Raw genomic sequence first — 21,127 nt, 5'->3', positions numbered from 1 at the left:
AAGGAAGGGAGGGAGTCCTGCCCTCCTGGGGTCCATGTCAGGTGCCTACACCACAGACCGGGCTAGTTACCTTGTCCTGAAGGCTTTTAGGTATTGGGTGAAGTCAGTCAAACAGTGAAGAGCCTCCTGCCTGGAGATCAGAATCCAGGGACAGGGTAAAGGATAGAGAATAGGGGGAGAGATAAGGCCTTTTCTGAGCTTACACAGGGGGGCAATAATACCTCAAGCCACAGCAGCGTGGCCATCCACTGCTTGTACTGCTTACAAAAGCAAAGGCTGGGAGGTTTTTCAGGTGTCTGTTTAGCCCAAAGTAAGCTCAGAGGGCTCTGTGCTTCTGATGAAGAAAAGCCTTGGAAGGAGGAGGAAGGTAGCAGAAAGGCTCCGTGAGAGGTGGCAAGGAGGTGGGTGGCCCCTTGGCAGAGGGCACCTACTTACTCCTGGTGCTTTTTATCTCCTGGGTGTCAGCACCATATGTTAGGAAAATGGAGGAGAATGGAAAAGGAATAGGCCTGACTTGATCACCAACAGAAAGGACTCTTTATTGAGGAACAGCCAGGGGCACAGCCCTTCCAGCAAGATTGAGGTTGTGTGAGGTAGCTGGCACAGGATCAGTGTTTTACAGGAGATCTGATCAAGGAGGTAGAGGTTAATGAAAAGCCCCTAGGTCAAGAAAGATGGAGGACTTTCAGTTGGGTCTGAGATGGGATGTTTACAACTGGGCCTAGGTGGATTGCCCTACCTGCACATCAAAGGAGTTCACACATACCTGGAATTATGCCTGGAGTCCGTATGGACTTGGGATAATAGGGTGGGGGTCAACCATTCAGGCCAATTGGAAAAAGTTAGCGTTCCGAGCTTTTCTGCATATAAACACTCCATCAACATTTTCTTATTAGAGGATTATTCAAGATTAGCTATATGTTGATTGATAATAACTGAGCTTGACAGAAAGGTGAGGGAAAACTGTCTAGTCTCCAATGAGGTTCTGACTTGTATTTCACAAAGTGTTATGAAAGCACTCAATGAGAAATCTAGTAGCTGCATTTCTTAAAAGTGCTGGCCTAGGGGCTGGGAATGTGGCTTAGTGGTAGAGCGATTGCCTTGCATGCATGAGGCCCTGGGTTCGATGCCTCAACACCACATAAGCAGGAAAAAAAACCAGAAGTGGCTCTGTGGCTCAAGTGGTAGAGTGCTAACCTTGAGCTGAAGAGCTGAGGGACAGCTCCCAGGCCCAAAGTTCAGGCCCACGACCGGACCCCCCCCAAAAATTTAAAAACAAAAGTGCTTGCCTGGTTACACTTTCTGATAATGTGTCAATTCAAGTACTTCTTGGAGTTCCAAACCATTCAATTTTGCTGTATTAGAAACTTGTTACAGTTTGCGGACAGCTCTTGGTGATGAAATTTGTGCTTTTTAAAATTGCTTTCCCAATTCCATCCACAAAATGCAGACAAAAATTATCTGTAAAAATTCATATCTGTTGATATTGCATATACATTTACTTTCCATTACAAACCTAGAATGCGGTAAAATTTCTCATAGCAATTACACTGCACTAGATTGTGGGCAGTTTCTAATGTAAATAATATATTTATTTTTGTAGAGAATTTGAGTATCCAAAATTTTAATATGCCTGTCATCCTAAAAACAATACCTTGCTGATACGGAATGACAAATATAACTTCCCATAAGTACAGAAATTTTCCTTGTATCTTTTTAATATATACTTTTATTGTAAAGATACTGTACAGAGGGGTTACAGTTACACAAGTAAGGAAATGAGAACATTTCTTATTGAGCATTGTTAACCCCTCCTGTTTTTCCTCTACCATCCCTTCCCTTTACACCACCTCAACTCCTCCCTCCATCCCCCTCTGATAGAGTGTCTTGTACATCCTATTGTTACAATGGATCAACCTGTATCCTTTCCTTATATCTTAAATGAAGAAATGCTGGCTTGTTTCATGCTGATTTTACTTGTGTTGACACACCTAAAGTCACTCTCCAAGGCCAAAAGCACATAAATGAAGTGCAAATTATCTTTTGTCAGTGGTATAATTGTGTTCTACACATTTATTGACAGGATACAAACCTTAATACATATATACATTTGAAGGCATTTGATGTGTGAAAACCCGTCAATATAAAATATAAAGTGATTTTGAAAAAAATAAAAGTGACTCAGAAGAAATTATAAATGCAAAAACAGTCTTTACAGAAACAAATTCTTAGAGATATTTCATGACTTTGAAAAGGATAAAGTGGCTGGAATTAATATAAATTTAGAAGTATGACAATTCACAAAAATATAAAAAGATATTCATGTATATCATTATATAAGCCAAAGCAGAAAGCAAATGTTGTTTAGATGACTTTTTAAAATACACTTTCTCAGGAAGTGGGAAGGGGTTTCAGTGGTAGAGTGCGTGCCTAGAATGAATGAGGCCCTGGGTTTGATTCCTCAGTACCACATCAGTACAATAAGACAAAGGTGGTCCTGTGGCTCAAGTGGTAGCACTAGCCTTGAGCTAAAGAGCTAAGGGAAAGCACCCAGGCCCAAGATTTCAAGCCCCACGACCAACAAAAACAAAATCAAAACACAAAAAATCACTGTCTCTCACTTTTGTGTCCTCAACTCTGTAAGACGGCTGCTTCAGCCTAGGGCTAAGATTTTAGCTGTGGACACTTAACACTCCTGATTCAGACTCTACTTGAGAAAATTTTTAATGAGTATTTTGTTCTTAATTTTGCTCTTTGTAAATTCATATGCACCTATAAAAAATGGTGTGGCCATCCCAGTAACATTCTCAAAGTACCTCCTAATGACGACTTACAAAAAGTTGTATTATATTACAACAAGGAAAACAATGCTACAATAAACAAAACCAATCATTAAATATTAATGATTAATAAAATGAAAAATGAAACAATTACCAGTGTTTCCAGTATTTGAAGTATACTACATATTAGGTTTTACTATTTTTTCATAATCCTGTACATTTAAAACTGCCTAAGATTATGATGTTCAATAAGAGTTTTATAGGCTATGAGTAGTCTTTAAAGCTTCCCACTAAGATTATTATTTATGGCTCATCTCATCTGTATATGGCTTATATCATCATTTGTTCCTCGCTAACCTATAAAGTAAGGAAGCCCTAAAGTTTTAACAGAAACTGTGGAATTAACAAAGTCTTAACTCTTCACTCTGCTTCTTTACACAAAGAATTTGCAAATTCTCATTAGTAAAATTTCTATAAACTCTGAAATGTACACACTTAGTAGTATATGCTGCTACAATAAATCTTAAATACTTTATGGAAAAGTTTTATGACCTGTCATACAGTCTTATTTTTGGCATATATATAAGCAAATTCCCAAAATTAAAAATATTTAAAACATTAAAACTTTTAACAAACCTTAACACTTGCTTCAATGTTCATTATGAGAGGTGCCTTGTATAGAATAATTGAATTCCTCCTCTTACACATCTCTTGAACAACAAATATCTGGAATTATATTGTTTTTGACATGCCAATCTTGACTTTATTCATAAATGTGTGCTTATATAAGAAACACATGGTTTTAAAATTTCACAACAATTCTTTAGAACTTACTTTTTGTTGAATTGTTTAGTTTAAGAAAATCAATTACACTTTCTATATAAAAAATGTTCTGTGCTCAATTCGGCAGCACATACACTAAAATTGAAATGATACAGAGAAGAGTACCATGGCCCCTGTGCAAAGATGACAGGCAAATTCATGAAGTGTTCCATATTTTTACAACAGACGATGGAGTGGATGTGGCCAGAAAGGAACCCTACTGCATTCGAACCCTACTGCATTCTTGGGTGGGAGTGTAAACTTGTTCAGCTACTTCGGAAAGGAGTATGAAGGTTCCTCAAAAGATTCCACATAGCGCTCCCCTATGACCCAACAAATACTTCTTCTGGGCATTTACCCAAATGATCACAAACAAGACCATACTAAAACTACTAGCACTACTATATTTATTGCAGCATTATTTACCATAGCTAAAATATGGAACCAACATTGATGCCTCTCAGTACATGAATTGATCAAGAAAATGTTATAGATAGATAAATAGATAGATAGATAGATTGATTGATTTCCATTGTGTGTGTGTGTGTGTGTGTGTGTGTGTGTGTGTGTGTGTGTGTGTGTGTGTGTGTGAATAGGAATTCTATACCTCCATCTGAAAGAATGACATTGCCCAATTTGTTAGGAAATGGAAAGGCTTGAAAAAAATTATATTAGTGAAGTAAGCCAAGTCCAAAGAAACATAGGCCCCATGGTTTCCCTTATTTGCAATAAATAATATATGTCTGAGATAAGCAGAAAAGGTCAAAAGCTATGGGCATATGACCAGATAAGATGATGTTAAATGAAATGACCCGCAACGTAAGTACACAAGTGGGTTTTTTTCTTGCTTGCTATTATTTCAAATGTATTTATAATGTACAATGTATTTTATTGTTTCTTTATATGTTCCTCGCCCACAGTATAACCTCTGTTTTCACTGTATTTGATTTTGGTGCACCTGAATCTTGTATATACACTTAGCTAATTGGGGAGGGGAAAGAAGAAACAAAATGGTTAACTAGGAATACTGGTCGACCCATTGTGACAATGAGATGCACAAGACACTATGTTGAAAGTTGAACTTTACAATTTAGGTGGGGTTGGGGGGAATGAAGGGGAGTGTACTTGTAGAGGTGTGAGGAAGGGATGGTGGGGGAAAAAACAAAGGAGAAGGTAACAATGCCTGAGAGGAAATGGACTCATTACCTTGCTCATGTAACTGAAACCCCTCTGTATGGTATTTTAACAATAAAATACATATAAAAATGTTCTGAGATGGAAAAGTTTATTTCCCCTATTATACCCATATAATATCATTAACTAAGAAATTAATGCAAAACACTGATGTGAATAAGTGTGTGAGTGTGTGTGCATGTGTGTGTGCCTGCATGTTGGCGTGCTCAGAGTTTGAACTTAGGGCTTTAAGGTCTTGCTAGGCCTTTCCCCTCTAGTTTGGTGAGCTAGTATATTAGCTACATCTCCATTCATGCTCTTTTCTAGTTCATTAAAATTTTTGAAAAATAATGTCATGATTTTTTGCTCTGATTGGTTTCCAAATGTTATCCACAGAACTCAGCCTTCTGAGTACATATCCTGAGTAGTCAGGATTACAAGGGTGACCAACCAGCACAAGGCTTTCAGAAACATATTAAATGTAGAAGAAAATTTACTTCATGAGTGCTTGTTTTATCATCTACATTTAAAGCATTTTGGAGTGATTATATGTGAATTTATTTCGTTTTTGGATTCTTAAAAGACAGTACGTGATGATATTTAAAAATTTTACTACTTTTTAAAAAGGAAATTGGAAATGTGGAACAGAAGAAATTTGGCTCTCTTTGGACCTCAATTTATAAGCTCATCTCTGTGCATGATAACCCAATGTCACCAACACAGTCTGTGTTGAAGACAAAATGTGGCAGAAAACAAACACCCTTGGCAACAATTGCTATGGTATTATTTCTTGGACAATATGTATATTGAATTGAGTGTGTAAGAGAATGGAGAGATTTTACCTACCTTTTTTGTATTGCTGAAAGACTTTTTGAAACTTTGACTGATTTCCTTCCTCATTGTGTGTCTTTGGACCGTGCCCTTAGTGCCTTTAATTACAATTTTTCCCAACATTATAATGGTAATAACATTAGCATTACAGCAAATATTATCTTAAGAATTAAGAGGCATGACACTGGTGAAATACTTAAGTTTCTATGAATAAGCTTTGAGTGTGGTCAGCAATTTTTAATACTAAATATAATTCCATATGTATTACAGAAACCATTACATGTAGAGAGAAAGCAGAACTAATGTTATCAATTGACTGTGATCTGCTTTCAAGGAAGCCAGGTGGATAACTTCTCATGCTGTAATTCAAACTGGTTATCTTGTCTTGCTATTGTAAAAATATCAGGGACAGAATAATGAAGAAATGTTGTGCACTGAGCTGAAGCGCATATGAAAATGTGCAAAACTGATAAAACGTAAACTTATCTGAGCAGTATATTGTGTTTTACATCATTTAAGTTACATTGCAAAGATAGGGAGACCTAGAAGAATGAATTCTCCTTTTGATACCCTATCATAGGGACTTAGAAGGATGAACTTACCTCATGCTTGAAGAGGCATCATCGGATGAGAGGAACAGTGTTTTTTTGTTTGCTTCCTTCCATTTATTCTTCAGTTTGAAATCTGAACTACTTGAAACTGAAGGAAACCAATGGAAATCAGACATGCAGGCTTTGGAAAGAGCAATAAACATAAAATAAAATAAATATAGCCTTGTAAAAGGTCAAACTAAATTGAGTTTTATAGTCTCAAGTGATCTAAGCAATATCATGATATTGAAAATTTTAAAATGTTAGGAGTTGCTTAATTTTTTCCTTTCTACTACCTTGAATTAATTATTGATTTTGTATAGAGAGCTTAAACATGAGATTAACAAGTAACATGAATAAAAATGGACAAAAGTTCTGAATAGGCCTGTTTTCCAAAAACCCCTGAAAATCACAGTGGGTTTACAAAGTTGTGTTTAATACCATTTCTATGCTGGCTTAGTGAACAGAAGTCATTAGAGAAATGCAATTGAAAATTACTATGATACTACTTCATAACTATTATAACTCTTACAAAAAAACCCCAAAAGAACCAGGTGTGGTGGTAAAGGTTTGTAATTCCAAGCATTTAGGAGGTTGGACTAAGAGGAATTGAGTCTAAATCCAGTCTGGGTTACTTCACCTATTAGAAACATGCACTTTCATAAAACTCAAAAGGTAATGTTGGTGAGAGTATGGAGAAAAGAAAATTCTATACACTCTTGGTCAAAATACAGGCTCGTATTCTCGTTGTAGAAATTAGTATGCATTTTCTAAAAAAATGCAAAGTTGCAATATCATCTGACTCACCAATCATGTGATTGTTTCTCTCTGGGTAACTCGTAAATATATTTGTAGTTCATTGTTATTCACATTATTCACAACAGCAGCCAAGATATACTTCGAAGTTAAGTGTTCAAATTCACACAATTAAAGCAACTCTGGTACATGCACAAATACATGTTCTGTTTCATCCTTAAAATAGCAAGATACTTCTCCCATTAGCCACAATTTACAATGACCAGAAAGATGTAATCTAAATGAACAAAAATTTTGTCTTCCGATCTTTGTAATACTACACACACGCAAACACACCAACCTCAAACATTAAGAGAGAATTTTTTTTTAAAGTAAAGCAAACTGGAATCACTAGGGCATTTAGATCACAATGTAGAAGATAGTAGATATGAAGGATAACCAAGTACAGAGTTGTAATGTACAAGATGAGGTTACAGGGGACTACAGTGGCCTTACAAAGGAATGAAGCTAAGTAAGTAGGAGTTGTTCTTCCGAATGAAGCTAAATAAATAGGAGTTGTTCTTCTGAGTAGGGTTTGCTCTTTAAAGTTGTTCTTCCTTCAGTAATGGATGAGATTAATGTAATTCTTTAAATATACCTGCCTGTTTGCAGAAATAATATCAAACAATATAGCAATAATGTTCTATGCTCAACATAGAACAAAATGTCAAAGTAAAATACATGAGATTATTCTTGAAATAAACTAATTATTACAAATAAGGGAAAACCTGAGACCTATGTTTCTTTAAGTCTGGCTTACTTCACTTAATATTTTTCCAAGATCTTCCATTTCCTTACAAATGAGGTGGTATCATTCTTTCTGATGGAAGCATAGTATTCCACATGCATGTGTAAGTGTGTGTGTATGAGAGAGTGACATTTTCTTCATTCATCTACTGAGGTGCATCTGGGTTGATATCATATCTTAGCTATGGTAAATAATACTGTGATAAACACAATTGTGCTGGTAGCTTTAGTGTGGCCTTGTTTGTTGTCACGTGGGTAAATGCCCAGAAGTGGTATTAGTGGGTAATAGGGAAGCATTATTGTGTACATCAAGGATAATCTTAGTAGATGAGCAGAATAGCTCATCTACTTACATATGATCTTTTTTTTTTTTTTTTTTGGTCGGTCGTGGGGCCTGAACTCTTGGTCTGGGCACCGTCCCTGAGCTCTTCAGCTCAAGGTTAGTGTTCTACCACTTGAGACACAGTGCCACTTCCGGCTTTTTTCTGCTTATGTGGTGCTGAGGAATCGAACCCAGGGCCTCATGCATGCAAGGCAAGCATTCTTACCACTGAGCCACCTTCCCAGCCCTACATATGATCTTATAAGGTGATTCCAAGTGAAATGAACTCAAAGACATGTTTTTGTTGTTGTTCTTAATGTAGTATGTGATTTCTTTTTATCTTTTGTGTTTTCCCCACCAATGTTTATCCCCTGTAGTCACTGTATTTGATTTTGATACCCTGGTTATTGTAAATATGTTGATCTGAACTAGGAAAGGGAAAGGTGAATAAACAAAATAGTGAGACAAAGGACAAAGGGGGAACCTATGCAAACGAGATACTCGCAATATTTTGGAAATAATCTTGGGGGATGTTAGGAAGGAAGAGGGAGTAACATGGGGGAAGTGGTAACAAGTTAGAAAAAAATGAATTCACTAACTTACTTATGTAAATCTAACCCCTCTGTACATTAACTTGATAATAAAATTTAAATAAAAATAAAATACATGAGAGCAGCAATACAGGAGATGAGAGTGGGGAAAATATTGTACTATACAGAGAAAAGTAGAACAGCTGTGGAGTACAGTGGTTTCACTGTAACATAGGAAGTGATAAACTAGCATACACATTTTCACCCTCATGTCAGTCACTAAACAGGGAAAACAAAATGCAAACTCAGTAAAACAATAGAGATAAAATAGAAAAATAAACAATTAAGGTGAAGAGATGAATTGGACCAAGAATAACAAATGACACAGGAAGCAAATAAGCTGGTAAGTTTAAAAAATATTACCCATAGTAGTATTTTTTACATCACAATTTGTTAGAACTATAATTCAAATCACAGTTTAATAATATATTATTTTAATAATGTTATTATTACTGATTTAATATTGAATGTTTAACATATAATTTTAATTTTAGTAGATATAGAAAAGAAGAAAGTGAAACTAATTTTAATAATATATTTCATGAATTGTAAAATTGAGAAGCATTAGAATTTAAACAAACATATCATTATTTCAATAATAAATCATCATTTCATTTTTGTGAATTAATTTAATAATTCAGTTTATTCTACACTTAGCACTCATCATAACATCAAATAATAAATTATTGCATGACTCTTGGTATTAGGTGAAAAGGCTCAACACTGTGGTAAAATTCACACCACACATTCTCCAGGCAGTGTATGAGGGTATGACTCCTCTTGTCTAGCTTAAATTGTGGAAATTTGATTACTACATGCATGTTAAATTCCTGTCTAGGAGACATCCATAAAATTATATACATCCATAAAATTATATACAGTATTTCATATGATGCTTATAGAACATATTCATTAAATTTTTATTTTGTGCCAAATAAATATTTGTAGAGAGACTGAATTTCTGAGTGTGCCAGATAATACATATTGAGGCTTATTTTATATTTCTGACATTGTTTCAATAGTTGGATTTAATTTTCCATAAGGTGTTAAGTGTATTATATTGGATATATGAAAGTAATGAATGTTTATTACATTAATCCATTGTCACTTGTCTAATCCCAAGTATAAATTATCCATGTGTTTGAAGTAATGAAAAAAACAACAGATATAAGCAAGATAAATCTGTCTAATCCCAAGTACAAATTATCCATGTGTTTGAAATAATGAAAATAACAACAAATATAAGCAAGATAAATCAGACTCTAGACAAGTATTTCCTCCTTTATTTTGATAGTTGGTCCTCTTTTACAATACAGTATATTCTTGGGAAAATGTGCTCCACGCTGACCACAACTGAAGAATATTATGATTTGATCTATCTTAAGAGAAAAAAGGAAGGTAATCCTTCCTTCCAAACTTCTGCTCCCAGAGATGTGATCTGTTTTATGGTAGTGACTTGAAAATGAACATTTTTCACAGTCAACTTTGAAAAGCCATCTTGATAGACCATTGTTAGAGAGGATTATTCATGGTTTTGCAAGGATGCCAGATTGGCTCATTTTGAAACAATGAAAACAGGAATTTAGTCAGCTGTTTTTGTTTCTTTAGGAGAAAAACCTATTGAGTATAGGCCAGGGGATCATTGGGACCCAGTGAAGCTACTACCTTGAATAGTAATCCTAGACCTCTAAAAAATATACTCCAGTAAGCACAGCCAGTCAGAGCTGCTATCACAGCCTACATGAAGTCAGGCAAATAACAGAAGATGAGAGCCATTTAACTGATAAAAACATATTTTTATGAGTCAGACTGAAATGAGACTCTAGAGAGAGGGTCAGAAATACTGATTAGAGAGATTAAATTTGTCACACAAAGATTGGAAAATAGAATTCCTTGTAGAACAATAAATCATAGAAAGCCTGTGCATGTAAGAATAAGACAGCAGACCAAATTCCAGAAATGCACATTTTCTTAGAGGACAGCTTAATGAATTATCAATGGAAATCTTTGGATTCTTAAATATTTGACCACATGTGGGAGAAGGCCAATTACTGAAGAGAAATAAAATGTCATCACTCTGTTAGGAGGTTCAATATCACGTTACGAAGTAATCAAGCACAGACTTGTAATAAAAAGAGAAAAAAAAATTTTTCCAAATGAGGGGCTCATTTGATTTTATTTAGTAGTTCTTGATTTATTTGCTAGCAATTCCCATACAATTGATCCAGTCCCACATCTGAGTTGATATTTACTGAAGTATTCCCACATGAAGGAAAAGAGAAAATTTACAAATGTATGATGAAATGAATTGAGGGTGACGTGTTCTAATACTGATATCTGACCTTTAGACACAGGAGAAGAGGTGGATTCACTTTTTATATAAAAATCCCCCATTTCTTAGCCTGGTGCCAGACGCTCACAGCTGTAATCCTAGCTACTCCGGAAGCTGAGATCTGAGGACTGCTGTTCAAAGACAGCTGGGGCACCTGAGACTGTTATCTCCATTGAACCACCAGAAAACCAGAAGTGGCACTGTGGCTCAAGAGGTGGAGAACTGACCTTCAGTTGAAGAGCTTAGGAACAGGTCCCACTCCCATAGTTAAAGACCAACAACAACAACAAAAAATCCCCCTTCTCATGGACTGCCTACATATTTTCCTAACATTCAAAAAAAAAGCCCTTTTATCACCCGCTACATTTAAGTCCTAAACTAACTACTGCCAATAGAATGATGTGGTATCTGATGTCAAAAGGTTCATATTTGCGGAAACAAATACCAACAGGGTTAACATTTTTCCCATTCCTTGAAATCTTTCCCTGGGCCCTGAACATGGTTATGTGGTAGCTTTAATGTGAGCTTGTTTGTTATTTATTGGATTACTGCCCACGAGGGGAATTAATGAGTCATAGGGGAGATTTATGTTTAGTCTTTTGAGTACTCTCCATACTGCATTACAGAGTGATTGAAAAAGTTTAATTTGAAAGGGAGTTCCGGGAAGATGGCAGAGGAGAAGCTGGAGGCTAAACAAGCTCTCGTATACAAAGCAGTTTTAGTGTTCCAGTGAACAGTCCTAAGCCAGAGAATCACACCAAGTGTGCCATCACAGGACAGAGAGGGAAAATCCAGGCAAGGAGATAGATCTGAGCACTTGCCAGCAGATGCTACTGCGGCTGCAGTGGTGGTGAAAATGGCCATAGCTGCCATACCTGCAACACAGAGAGTCCAGGACAAAGGAGTCAGATGCGGCAGGCGAGCAGATTCTACGCAATATCAGCAAGAAGCGACAAGGAGCAAACATTTCATCCTTCAGTTCACAGACCAGAGACAACCCAGGAACCAAGACTCCACGTGGGTAGAAGCCTTAAATCCTCACTCCTTCTCAGGGAGCAGAGGAGGAAAGGCCACCCCCCCACTTCCAGACATCTCCATCTTTGATACTGACACAGGCCAGGCTGAGCTGCTAGCTCCAACTCAGGCCTTGGAAGAAAACTAGCGTCATTTAGCAGGTCACAAGAACCTAAACTGACCGGCCAGACTCAGCTCCACCCAGGGAAAAGTCACCCAGCTCTGGATGCCAATTCCAGGAGTGGCTTTCTTCACTTGGTAAACAGAGCCAGAGGCTGCCCCTCCCTTTAGCAGCCTTGACAATCAATTGAAATTCAGTAAACAGGAACCCTGAGAATGGCTCCAGGCTGGGCTTTGTGAGTCTCTCACTAACCCCTCAGGGAAAAGCTACTGATGGCTGAAAGGCCTCAACACCACCCAGAATTTAGAATCATCACAGCATCTCCAAACTTGAGGAAAGAGCCATCTCCCTCTTTTGTGATACTCAAAGCAGATCTCCCTCCCATTGAACTAGCCTGGGAGGAGGATCACAAAATCTGGGTAAAGCAGAGCATTTTTCTGCCTACACAAACTGACTTAAGAAACCAACCAAGCCACAGGAAAATCAAACACCACAAGCAGACCAGAGACTCCAACAAGTGGCTGGTTATAGACACAAGGGAGATACAGGATCTTCACAACCCTCCAATAAAATTAAAGAACTTTTTTTTTCTTTTTTTGGGGTACCTTTTAATAAAAAAATTTTTTCTAAAATTTATTTAATTCTTAATTTTTACCTTTTTAAAAAATTGTTTTCTAGGGCTGGGAAGGTGGCTCAGTGGTAGAGTGCTTGCCTTGCATGCATGAGGCCCTGGGTTCGATTCCCCAGCACCACATAAGCAAAAAGAAAAAAAGCCAGAAGTGGCGCTGTGGCTCAAATGGTAGAGCGCTAGCCTTGAGCTGAAGAGCTGAGGGACAGCGCCCAGACCCACAGTTCAGGCCCCACAACTGGACCAAAAAAAATTGTTTTCTAGTAACATTTTTTCTTCCTCTTATAATTTTTATTTGGGGAGTATATGTGTGTGTGCGTTTTTTTTCTTTCTTTTTAAAAGTTTATTTTTTTTTGTTTTTTGTTTAGCTCTCCTGAATATTTGATCTTTTTTTCTTTCTTCCTCAATGTTTTCACCTTTTCTTCTCTTCATTCTTCTTTGTGTGACTTAATTGCTGTTCTGCACATCCTCAGATATACCCATAGTCAATTATTAGACCTTATCCCCCATTGTGTACACACTTAATCCAGAAATTTATTACTCAATTCAAAACCTCTTAGACTTAAATTCCTTAATAGCACTATGAATCTTTATACCTGTATAATAATTTCAGTATTTTTATTTTTAATTTTTCATGTTTCCATTATTTCCCTCCCCTTCACTCATTGTATCCACTTCTACTCTGCGTATTTTGTTTTAATTCTGCATAATTTTTAAGCACTACAATTTTTATTTTTTAATTTTTGCTTTTCTATTTTTTCTTGCCTCTTTTTTCTCTTTCTCTTTCTTCTTTTTTTCTCTCTCTCTGCTTTCATCCTATCCAAACTATTTCCCACTTTGAGATTAGGACTTAGTTAAGTAAACTATCCCTGTGCCTTCCTACATCTTTTTATTCCTATTTTTACCTACATCTCTCCTCAACATAATAATTTCTCATATGCCAAATACTTCTTTGGGGTTTGTAGCCCATTAATATATAATTGTTTGATGTTGAATACATATATCTGATGAACTAGATTGTATCTGCAGACTTTGGACTGTGCAAGTACAGACTTTGATTGATGCGTGCCTTAAGATAGCGTTCTAGCACAAAACTGGTGTTACTTTCATCCTAAATGAGCAGAGTGAGCTGGAAAAACACACAAAAAAATGGAAAGTCCGCATATCTCAACTCCAAGTCATGATAATCAGGGGACAGAACAGATAATGAATAATCCAGAGGAGAGTTCCCAGAGAGCTCTACAAACACTGCTGGCAACAATGGTAAATGAAAAGATTGAAAACATACAAAAGATTCTGTATGAGCGTGATAGGGAGAGAGAGGAGGCAAACCAAAGGTTAATGCGGGAATATCATGAGCCTGAGGAAGCTACTCAAAAACCGATACAGAAATTGAATGACAAGCTGGAGACCACTCCAAAAGAAAGGCAGGAATGGCATGAGCACGCTGAGAACACTGAAAGAGAAATACAAGAATGGCATGAATGTGAGGAAGCTAAGCAAAGAATAATACAGGAATTGAGAGAACAGGACAAGAATACACAAAGATCTCTAAAGGCATTCAGGAATCCATTAACAAAGAGCTGAAGGAAGTCATGGAGACCACAAAGGGAATGCTGAATGGCAACCAAAAGAAGGAATGGGAGTCCAACGAAATCATAACCAATCAACTAAATTATTTGAGAATAAACACTGAACACCAAATTAAGGAAGTAAAAAAGCTCATACAAGTCTAGAACAAAGCTTCAACAAAGAATTTGAAGGCATCAAAACTGAAAAATTGGGGAAATGAGATAAAAAACAAATAGAAAGTCTTTACCGCAGGTTAGACCATGCAGAAGATAGAACCTCGGGGATTGAAGACAGCCTAGATATTGTGGAGAAAGAACATACAACAATCCAAGACAAGTCCAAGAAATATGATAGATCTATTCAAGACTTGGAAGACACCACAGAAGACCTAATCTGAGGATAATGGGTGTAGACGAGCACCTAGAAATAGGAGTTAATGATCTAGGAAATTTGTTTAACAGGGACCTAGTAGAGAACTTCCCAAACATGCAAAAAAAATAGGCCTATTCAGATATGAGAAGCTTTTAGAACACCAAATAGACCAAACCAGAATAGGACATCCCACCATCACATTATAATCCAAACAGGATCAATTCAGACGAAGGAAAAGATCTTTAAACTGTCAAGGAGAAAAGACCAATCATCTGTACAGGGAAATCCATCAGAATAACCTCAGATTTCTCAGCAGCGACTATCAAAGCAATGAGAGCCTGGAATGATGTATGCCATGTCCTAAAGACAAAAACTGTCAACCAAGAATACTGTACCCAGCTAAACTCTCCTTCATAACTGAAGGCTAAATAAAATCCTTTCATAGCAAAGAAAAATTGAAACAGTATATCTCCACCAAACCATCCCTACAAAATATTCGTAAAGATGTCCTACACATAGAAACCAACAAGACCACAATAAAGGCCAAGAAACTGCACCCAAACTGAGAATCCAAGAACTATAGCAAGAACCCAGTACCTCTAGCCCCCATGAAGGTGGATTAAATGGCAGGATCTCCCAAAAACTTCTCAGTCCTATCTCTCAATATTAACTGACTTTATCCAAGTAAGCGACATATACTGTCTAGTTGGATTAGAAATCAAGATCCTTCTATCTGCTGCCTTCAGGAGTCACATCTTGCCCGTAAAAACAAACACATTTTCAATGTTAAAGGTTGGAACAAAATCTACGAAGCAAACTGCCCCCATAAACAGGCGGGAGTTGCAATCCTAATATCAGATAAAATAGACTTCAAATTAAAACTCGTGAGAAGAGATAAAGAAGGTCGCTACATATTAATTAAGGGATCTCTCTTTCAGGAGGATATTACAATTCTAAATATCTACTCGCCAAACAATGGAGCAACCAAATTTATCCAAGAAACACTACTTTCCCTCAAATCTAATATTACTACAAAGACATTAATTGTTGGGGATTTTAACACACCACTCTCCCCACTAGATAGATCAACTTGGCAAAACTCAACAGAGAAACTACAGATCTAAACAGCTGCAAAGATCAACAAGATTTAACAGACATCTACCGAACATTTCACCCAGCAGCATCAGAATACACGTTATTCTCAGCAGCACATGGAACATTGTCTAAAATAGACCATATTTAAGCCACAGAGCAAACTTGTCCAAATTCAGAAACATTGAAGTTATATCTTGCATTCTCTCTGACCACAAGGGAATAAAATTAGAACTCAACACCAAAAGCCACCAAAGATAGTCTGGTATCACATGGAGGCTGAACAACACACTGCTGAATCATGAGTTGGTCATGGAAGAGATTAGATAGGAAATTCAAATGTTCATGCTATTCAAAAAATGAGCACACAAATTACCAGCTCCTCTGGGACACAGCAAAGGCAGTACTCAGAGGCAAGTTTATAGCTCTGAGTTCCTACATCAACAAATTAGAGACAACTGAAACCAACAATTTAATGAGACATCTAAACCTCCTTGAAAAAGAGCAGCAAGATAAACCCCAATCCAGTAGACGGGAAGAAATAATTAAAATTAAATCAGAATTAAATTAATTAGAATCCAAAAAAGCTATAGAAAGAATCAACAAAACAAAGAGTAGGTTCTTCGAAAAAATTAACAAAATTGACAAACCCTTAGCAAACCTTATTAGAAAAAGAAGAGAACACACCCAAATAAATAAACTCAGAGATGAGAATGGGAAACATTACCACGGAAACAACCAAGATTCAAAATATTATGAGGGAATACTTCTCAAAATTTTATGCTAATATGTTTGAGAACTTGACAGAAATGGACCTTTTCCTAGCAAATATTGACATGCCAAAACTAAACCAAGATGAGTTAAACCAGGTTAACAGGCCCATATCAAGCTTTGAAATAGAAACAGCCATAAGAGTCCTCCCAGCTAAGAAAAGTCCTGGACCAGATGGTTTTACAGCGGAATTCTACAAGGCCATCAAAGAAGAGCTCACACCAATACTCCTCCAACTCTTCAATGAAATTGAAATAGAAAGATCACTACCGAACACATTCTATGAAGCCTTCATAACCCTCACCCCAAAACCAGGCAGGGACTCATCAAAGAAAGAGAACTATAGACCCATTTCTTTGATGAACATTGATGCAAAACTTCTCAACAAAATTTTGGCCAACCGACTTCAACAATTCATCCAGAAAATCATACACCATGATCAAACAGGATTCATTTCAGGGATGCAAACCTGGTTCAATATACCCAAATCAATTAATATTATTCATCACATCAACAGGAGCAAGAATAAGAACCACATGGTTATCTCAATAGATGCAGAAAAAGCATTCGACAAGATCCAACACTCCTTTATGATGAAGGTTTTGGAAAAATTAGGAATCCATCGAACATTCCTCAATACAATAAAGGCTGTCTAGGACAAACCTACAGCCAGCATTATACTTAATGGTGAAAAACTTAAGCCATTTCCTCTGAACCCAGGAACAAGACAAGGATGTCCACTCTCTCCTCTTCTCTTCAATCTAGTATTAGAATGCCTAGCTACAGCAATAAGACAAGATGCAGACATAAAGGGGATCCAAATAGGGAAAGAAGAAATAAAACTCTCCGTCTTTGCAGACGACATGATTTGTATCTAAAGAATCCCATAGACTCCACGCACAAATTACTGAAGCTGATTCAAAACTTTGGCAAACTAGCAGGGTATAAAATTAACCCCCCAAAATCAATGGCCTTTCTGTATGCCAACGATGAGAAAAGTGTGGCTGAAATTAGGAAAGCAACTCCATTAGTAATAGCCCCACAAAAAATAAAATACCTAGGAATTAACTTAACCAAAGGAGTGAAGGACCTCTATGATGAAAACTAAAATCTTGAAAAAGGAAATCAACACAGAACTTAAAAAATGGCAAAACTCCCATGCTCCTGGATTGGAAAGATTAACATCGTGAAAATGGCAATACTTCTCAAGGCTATCTACAAATTCAACGTGATAACTATCAAAATTCCAACCTCATTATTCAAGGAAATAGAAGAGGCAATCCAAAAATTCATATGGAACAAAAAAGGACTCCGAATAGCAAAAACGCTCCTCAATGGAAAGAACACTGCTGGAGAAATATCAATACCAAATTTCAAACTCTACTATAAAGCCATGGTAATCAAATCCGCTTGGTATTGGCATAAGCACACACCTCAGTACCAATGAAAAAAAATTGAAAACCCAGAAATGAACCTACAGACCTATAGCCATCTAATCTTCGATAAGGGAGCTAAAACAATAGAGTGGAACAAAGACAGCCTCTTCAGTAAATGGTGCTGGCAAAATTGGTTAACTACTTGTAGCAAACAAAATATCATGTCAAAAGCAGCTTTACAATGTCGGTGTGGGGGTGGGGGAGGGGGGTATAATTGGGTGGGGGGAGGGGGGAGGCTGGGAAGGGAGATGAAGGGTAAACAAAGGAGGAGGCTGCAATGCTTGGTAAGAAATGTATGCATTATCCTGCCCATGTAATTGTAGCCCCTCTGTACAGTATGTTCTCAAATAAAATAAAATTAAATAAAAAAAAAAACCTAAAGCTAGATCCTTATATATCACCCTGCACCAGAATCAACTCCAAATGGATCAAAGACCTCCAAGGCAAAGCAGACACTCTGAAAACATTACAGGATGGAATAGGAGAAAACCTAGGTCTCCTTGGCTCAGTCCGAAAATTTCTGAATAGTGACCCAGAAACACAACAAATCAAAGAAAGGTTGGACAAATGGGATTGCATAAAGTTGCAGAGCTTCTGCCTGGCAAAGGACATAGATAGCATGATCAATAGAAAGCCCATGGATTGGGAGAAGATCTTTACTAGCCATACAATGGACAAGGGTCTCATATCTAAAATATAATTGGAAATCAAAATATTAAATCCCCCAACAACAAATCCTCAAAGAAACAACTGCCAAATAAACAAGTGGGTGAAAGACTTAAAGAGAAACTTCTATGAAGAAGAAAGAAGGATGGCCAATAGACACATGAAGAAATGCTCAACCTCCCTTGCCATAAAAGAATTGCAAATCAAAACAACATTGAGATACCACCTCACTCCAGTTCGAATGGCAAAAATCAAGAACTCTAACAACCACAGATGCTGGAGGGGATTTGGACAGAAGGGAACCTTACTTCATTGTTGGTGGGAATGTAAACTTGTTCAACCACTTTGGAAAGCAGTATGGAGGTTCCTCAAAAGACTCCACATAGAACTCCCCTATGACCCAGCAATCCCACTTTTGGGCATTTAACCAAATGTTTACCAACAAGACCACACTAAAGCTTCCAGCTCAACTATGTTTATTGCAGCATTATTTACCATAGCTAAGATCTGGAACCAACCAAGATGCCCCTCAGTAGATGAATGGATCAAGAAAATGTGGTATATATACACAATGGAATTCTATGCCTCCATAAGAAAGAATGACATTGCCCCATTTGTTAGGAAATGGAAAGACTTGGAAAAAATTATATTAAGGGAAATAAGACAGGCCCAAAGAAACACAGGCCCCATCGTTTCCCTTATTTGCAATATCTAGTATATGTATGAGTCAAGCGAAAAAGGTCAGATAATGTGATGTTAGGAAAATAAACCCTTAGATATTTATTTTAATGTTTTTTTTTCTTTCATGCATGTGTTTCTAACGCATTTATAATATTATTTCTTTGTTGCTTTGTATGTCCCTCCCCCACAATATAACCCCTGCTTTCACTATATTTGATGTCAGTATAACTTGTGGAGGAGATGGGGAAAACAATTCGTTTAAGGATACAGGTGGACCTGTTGCAACAATGAGAAATACAAGTTGTCATGTCGAAAACGAGCTTTACCATGTTGATGTGAGGTGAGGGTTGGGAGGATTGGGACTGGAGGGGGGGAGGGGGGAGTCTGGGAAGGGATGTGAAGGATAAACAAAGAGGAGGCGGCAATGCTTGGTAAGAAATGTACTCATTATCCTGCCCATGTAATTGTATCCCCTCTGTACAGAATGTTCACAAATAAAATAAAATAAATTTTAAAAAAAGAAAATGAGCTTTACAACGTTGGTGTGGGTGGGCAGAGGGGGGAGGTATGGGTGGGGGGGTGGGAGGGGAGGCTGGGAAGGGATGTGAAGGGTAAACAAAGGAAGAGGCTGCAATACTTGATAAGAAATGTACACATTATCCTGCCCATGTAATAGTAACCCCTCTGTAAGGTATTTTAACAATAAAATGTGATTTATTCAAAAGTACTATAAAAATTCATAAAAGGATTTGTGATCAGAAGTGATAGGTAAGAAAAGTAACTGTAACTATATATGTAAATTGAGCTTTCAATATAGGATGACAAGTTTTCAATAAATGAGCCTATAGGATATGATTTTTTTTTTTGTCAGTCGTGGGGCTTGAACTCTGGGCTTGGGCGCAGTCCCTCAGCTCTTCAGCTCAAGGCGAGCGCTCTACCACTTGAGCTACAGCGCCACTTCCGGTTTTCTGGTGGTTTATTGGAGATAGGAGTCTCACGGTCTCTCCTGCCCGGGCTGGCTTTGAACCGCAATCCTCAGATCTCAGCCTCCTGAGTAGCTAGGATTACTGGCGTGAGCCACCAGCTCCTGGCTAGGATATGATTTTTGTATCTCTAACGCACATCCAGTATTCTACATTTTCCCACATTGTCTTGTTTTCTTACCTCTATTCCTGATCAATATTCTACTTTCATGATGTCAATTGCTACTAAAATAACAAGTTGGATTTTTTGGTTTCTAGATCCAATAAATTTTAGTAATTTGGAATAGTATCATAAATTCATAGAGTTTGACTTGAATGTCAAGTTTGAGGATACTGTATTCAGGGTACTGTGAATTCGCCTGAAGCAGCCAGGAACATATTCTGAATACACAACCCCCCCGGGACCCCCAGCTAAAGAGGCCATAGCCAAGAGAGGAGATGGGGCAGCTCTCATCCTCAACCTTCTTTCTCTGGCACCTGCTATAGCATATGTTCAGCTCAACTTGTTGGAAGGGAGGAGTGGCAGATGGTATAGAACCTGGGAAGAGGTGGTGGGACCAAATTATCTCAAAATAGGGCTGTCCTGGAATGTCTGCCTCAGGGGTCAGAGTTGAAAATGGAAAAGCAAGGAATGAAGAACAGGGGTCTCACTTACCTCGTGATGTCCTCTGAGGATGGCTCCAACAGCTGGGCCCACACTTAACAGGAAGGTCATGTGGTATAGCTGAAGATCACTCAGGCTTCCCCAGCTGCTGTGGCAGGCATAAAACCTGTTGAAAGAAGGAGGCAAGGGCTGCACCTCAAGCCCC

General features: G+C 37.5%; 1 non-coding gene across 1 annotated transcript; it reads left to right on the top strand.

The window, feature by feature from the left end:
- The first annotated feature begins 3,674 nt into the window (after nt 1-3,674).
- On the top strand, nt 3,675-3,781 carry LOC138837121 (U6 spliceosomal RNA). The gene has a single exon (XR_011375188.1). It is a non-coding gene; the product is annotated as a U6 spliceosomal RNA (small nuclear RNA).
- Nucleotides 3,782-21,127: the final 17,346 nt, after the last annotated feature.

This window comes from Dipodomys merriami, unplaced genomic scaffold (genome assembly GCF_024711535.1).
Source record: "Dipodomys merriami isolate MVZ:Mamm:240054 unplaced genomic scaffold, mDipMer1.0.p SCAF_262, whole genome shotgun sequence".
In the NCBI taxonomy this organism is placed as follows: domain Eukaryota; kingdom Metazoa; phylum Chordata; class Mammalia; order Rodentia; family Heteromyidae; genus Dipodomys; species Dipodomys merriami.
The sequence above is the reverse complement of the archived record's forward strand: the minus strand, read 5'-3'. Positions and strand labels throughout refer to the sequence as shown.